Source organism: Crocuta crocuta, unplaced genomic scaffold (genome assembly GCF_008692635.1).
Source record: "Crocuta crocuta isolate KB4526 unplaced genomic scaffold, BGI_CrCroc_1.0 scaffold20, whole genome shotgun sequence".
Classification (NCBI taxonomy): domain Eukaryota; kingdom Metazoa; phylum Chordata; class Mammalia; order Carnivora; family Hyaenidae; genus Crocuta; species Crocuta crocuta.
In genome coordinates, this window is record NW_027527932.1 from 1,313,398 (window position 1) to 1,318,732 (window position 5,335).

The following is a 5,335-nucleotide window of genomic DNA, read 5'->3' on the forward strand; positions in this document are numbered from 1 at the left end:
CGCGGCGGGAGGGGGCGGTGCAGGTTTGGGGGTCACCGTTTGAGGGCGTCCCGCAGCCACTGTTGACGGTTTCGGTGTTCATCAGTCCTCAGGATGGGCCGAGAGACCCTTCCCACAGGGCGCAGCGCCGACCGGGAGCCCGGAGCGCGGGCCGGGCCTGACTGCTGTGGCATCTCCGGGCATTTGGGCCTATTTATTTATTTATTTATTTATTTATTTATTTATTTATTTATTTATTTNTTCACACCCGCGGTGGATCATCGCCCTGGGTCGCCCCTGCTCCCCAGACCTCTCCCAACTAGAGGAGCCAGGGCTTAGTTCCGCCATTTTATTTTATTTTATTTTATTTTATTTTATTTTATTTTATATATTTTTAAAACTAATATCTACTGCCATATGTGTGCCTCGAACTTAAAACCCTGAGATCAAGAGTCACATGCACTAACAACTGAGCCATCCAGGTGCCCTTGTTTTTTTTTTTAAGTTAGGAGTATTGAAGAGGGGGTTATGCTGGAAAATTAACCCATAGACATCATAGCCCTTAGGAAACAGAGTCAGTTGAGTTTCACCTAGAGAGGACATTAGACACAGCCCCATCCGCCTGAGTTTGGTTTCACTGTCTTTCCTCAGCTTCCCTTTGTTCATTCACTCATCAAACATTAGTGAGCACATTTTATTCATCAGAGAGTGTGCTACTATCTTCATCTTTTTTTTCTTCTTTTTTAAGTCGGCTTCAAGCCCAGTGTGTAGCCCAGTGTGGGGCTTGAACTCATGACCCTGAGATCAAGACCTAGTTGAGATCAAGAGTCAGTTGCTTAACTGAGCCACCCAGGGGCCCCTCTTCTTTTCTAAAAGCATTTTACGATTTTCAGGAGTTTTTCTGCCTTTGTTTAACACCACCACCAACTCTTTAATACCACTCATATTGTGGGGTTAAGGCTAGGTCAAAGGCCGTAGTAGTTAACTGCCTTAACCCTTAAAAGGTTTTGTGATTTGCCATGGGAGAGTGTTACTGACAGTGATAAAGCTGTTCTGGGCTTGGCTTAGCTTCTGATTCATTCATTCATTCAACAAACATTTGAAATGATAGCCATATTCCAGACACTGGATACAGAGATTACTGAGGCTGTATGGAACAGTGGGGAAGAAAACACGTTAAGAGAAGTTTACAGTATGGTATGATTGGGCTTTAACGGGAAGTACATGTTTGTAGGTTTTAGCTCTTCTGTCAATCTTCTGAGTTAGGGGGAAAAGAAAAGCAGATGTCAACAGGTATTAAGTGGTATGAATTCTCACTGTATGAAATGCTGTTTGGTTTGAATCCTATGTGTCAGCTCTTAATTGAACTCTAATTGTTTTATGCTGAATGGTTTTTTTTATTCTAATTTTTAAAAATTTAAATCGAAGTTAGTTAACAGATCGTGTAATAATGATTTGGGAAGTGGAATACAGTGATTCATTACTTACGTACAGCACCACCCCCATCCCAGCACGCGCCCTCCTCACTAGCGACCGCCCCCGAGCCCATGCCCCCACCCAGCACCACCCCAGCATCTCTCAGATGCTCTCAGGAGGTTTGCCTCCTTCTCTGTTTTTATCTCAGTTTTGCTTCCCTTCCCCTTTGTTCATCTGTTCTGTTTCTTAAGTTCCACATGAGTGAAATCATATATTTGTCTTTCTCTGACTGGCTTATTTCGCTTATATGCTGAATGGTTTTTTACAGTCCAAGTTACTTTTAATTTCCTTATGATGGGACACTGATTTTTACTTTTACTTCGCCAATGATACCTCTGGACCCGTAACAGGTATTTGATACACGATTGCTTGAGTGAATAAACCTATTAAATAGACTTTTCTAAATTCAATCAAGGATTAATGTTGGCTGTTAGATTCAAGGTGAGCAAAATTAAAATTAGTAAGAGGGCTTAAAAAATTCTTAATGAGGGAAGTAGGTAAGTTGTGGTCTCCACTAGTTAGGTGGACCTTTTAGTGTCAAGAAAAAGAAAGCCTACAGCAAATGGTTGTCCATCTTTTGTTGTTTTTTCCCTTTGTCTTTCCCTTTGCTGGTTTCCCTTCCTTCTTTTGCCTCCTAGTGCAGACGCATCCCCGACTCTGCTCTTCTCTTTTTACCCGCTCTCTGTGCCACGTCACCCCCTCTCGTCGTGTTGGCTGCCACTTTTGTGCAGATGGGTCTTAGAGCTACGTCTCTGTTCCTTTCCTTTTCTGAGTTCCAGAATCAAATCCGCAGCTGCCGGGTGGGCTCCTTCACAATACTCTAAACTCAATCAGTATGTCTAAGACTACATTACGCATCATCTTCCTGAAAATTTGTCTCCTCCATCATCCATCCATCCACATGTTTTTCTCCCAGTAAAAGGTGACGGAAGGCCTTTCATGCCCAAGGTACTGAGCTGGACATCGGAAGACAGCAGTCAGTAAAACTGCCTCAGTTGATGCAACCACCGGTCTAGTCTAGTTCCGCAAGCCTGAAGCCGTGATGTTGCCCTTGACGTTCCCTTTCCCGGCCCCGAATGCGGTCGGTGTACAGGTTCTGTGCCGCCTGCCTCCGAACGGTGCCCTTCGCGGCGGCCCCGCCGCTCGCCGCCCCTGACTCCCCGCGGCCCAGGGTCGGGGTAGGAAGAGTTTCAGGCGCGGGCACCTCTGCCCCTGGCTGTCTGCCTGCCGATTGCCGCGGGTTGGGCCCTTCCGTCTGGAAGGTTCCGTCGGGAAGGCTCGGATCAGGCCGCCCTCCCCGCGGGGCCACCCCCTCTCGGAGCTGCGCCCCTCGTTGCGCAGGCTCTCGCCGCCGTGGGGTTCTGCTCTTTGTGAGTTTCCTTAAACCGTGTGGATCCTTCTCAAGCTGCCCGGCCTGACAGCCGCCCGTCCCCGCCGGGCGCCTGACTCCTGCCCGGGGAGCCGTTCCACGCGTCCGTAGGGCTCCTCGCGTTCGTTCTCTCTCCGGGTCAGTCCGGAAGATTTGTCTTCCCCCCGTGTGGCAGAGTCACTCTCCCCATGAACTCCCTTCTCTCCCTAACAAGGTAGTGATTATTCTTGGTCTTGGATGGTCGTGATCTGGCCCCAAATAGCTCTTTACTCCAACGCATCAGACGTGTTCCTTATGCTTGTTTTCTAAATATTTCTTCCCCACTCCTATTTTTCTGTCTTAGCTAGCTACCTTTCTAGAGCCTTAAGAACATTTCTCAAGAATGGTAAAAATGAGGCACAGGACAGAAAAATCAACAATTATAGTTTTGTAGCAAGTATTGAGAAATATTTTAATAACGAAAGTGAACCTAGAGGGAAATTTTTTTCTCCCCAGTCAGGGGCAAGAAGGTTTAAATGCATGAAAGTAATACCTTTATGTTCCCTCAAAACATAACTTTGTTCAGTAAAGAATTTTTGTAAGCATTTTTTGGTTAGTGCATTAACTTAGATTTACTTTCTAAATGTTTCTCAATTGTCCCTTTTTGGTAGCGGAAATTGTTAGGGATGATTCAATCTTTAATCCTGCTGTGAACATAGTTATTTTAATTATTTTTGTCTAGGAAGTTCAATGTGCCAGTAATTTGATAAAATAGCAGAAAAGGGCCCTTGAAATGCTTACATTATTTCCACATGGTTCATTTTTACTGATTTATAATTTTAATTTGGAAGTACTTAAAGGGAAAATTTAATTTTGAAAATTTCTTAATCATAGACAAAAATCTGCATACTCATGTGCTTTAGTTTTAGTTATAAACCTATATAAAAATTCATTGTTTTGTTTTACAAATGAACATAGAAGACATAGCATTCAGATTTTGTGTAGTTAGAACAAGTACTGAGCATTGTACATTTGCCTAGAAGGAACTTTGGATTTTGGGATAGTAAAAATGATGGTAGCATTTTAGAATTGACTTGAGTTGATGTGCTGTCTGTAAAATACACAATGGTTTCTGTTTTTCAAAAATTGGCAAATGCAGTTTGCTAAGAAAATTGCATTTCCCAAAATCTTATCAGCACCTATAAGATATGTAAGCACCACTGGCTGATGGTTTGCATTCATAAGATTTCTTCGCTAAATCCCATGGGATTGAGACTGGTGTTAGGCTTTAGATTTTCTCTCTACAAGACGTTCAATATAAGAATAAAAGATTGATATAAAAAGAAAACTAACGTTCCAGAACTTTAGGGATCTTTTCACTCAAAGAATCCAGTAACAGAAAATTTAGATCCATTTATTTAAAAAATCATTTTCTATTATATATATATATTTTATATTTATTTCTAGGAGAGGGAGAGAGAGAGACAGCGTGAGCAGGGGAGGGTCAGAGGGAGAGGGAGTCACAGACTGAAACAGGCTCCAGGCTCTGAGGCGGCAGTCAGCACAGAGCCCGACGCGGGGCTCGAACCCACGAACCGCGAGATCATGACCTGAGCGAAAGTCGGACGCTCAACCGACTAAGCCACCCAGGCGCCCCTAGATGTTTTTACTTGTAAAGAAAGACAGCAAAGGAAAAAAACCTTAATGACAAGTCGATGTGACACTGTACCCTTGTCAGCATGCAGAAGCGCACTGTGTCTGCGCCCCTGAGCCGCGTGTAATGCCGATGACCCTGCCGTGGTCTGTGTACTTTCCTCGAAGGCTTAAGAAGGACTTACTGTTTAGAATGTATAAATAATGTTCCCGGCATTTCCCAGTACTTATTATACTTGCCTCGTTACCCAAGATAGTATGAATTTTTAGCTGGACAAGCTGACTTCCTTAAAAAAAATTTTTTTTTTTTGAGAGAGAGACACAGTGTGAGTGGGGAAGGGGCAGAGAGAGAGAGAGAGAGAGAGAGAGACACAGAATCTGAAGCAGGCTCAAGGCTCTGAGCTGTCACACAAGGCTCGAACCCATGAACCTCAGATCATGACCTGAGCTGAAGCTGGACACTTTACCGACTGAACGACCCAGGATCCCCAGCCAAACTGATGACTGAAATCCATTTTTTTTTTTAAAGTAGGCTTCGTGCCCAGCAGAGAGCCCAGTGCAGGGCTTGAGCTCACAACCCTGAGATCAAGACCTGAGCTGAGATTAAGAGTCTGACACTCGGGGCACCTGGGTGGCCCAATCGGTTAAGCATCTGACTCCGGCTCATGTCATCTCATGGTCCGTGAGTTCGAGCCCCACGTCAGGCTCTGTGCTGACAACTTGAGGCCTGCTTCTGATTCTGTGTCTCTGTCTCTCTCTGCCCCTCCCCTGCTCATGCTCTGTCCCTCTCTCTCTTTCCCAAAAACAAATAAACATAAAAAAAAAAAAAAAAAAAGAGGGGCGCCTGGGTGGCTTAGTCGGTTAAGTGTCCGACTTTCG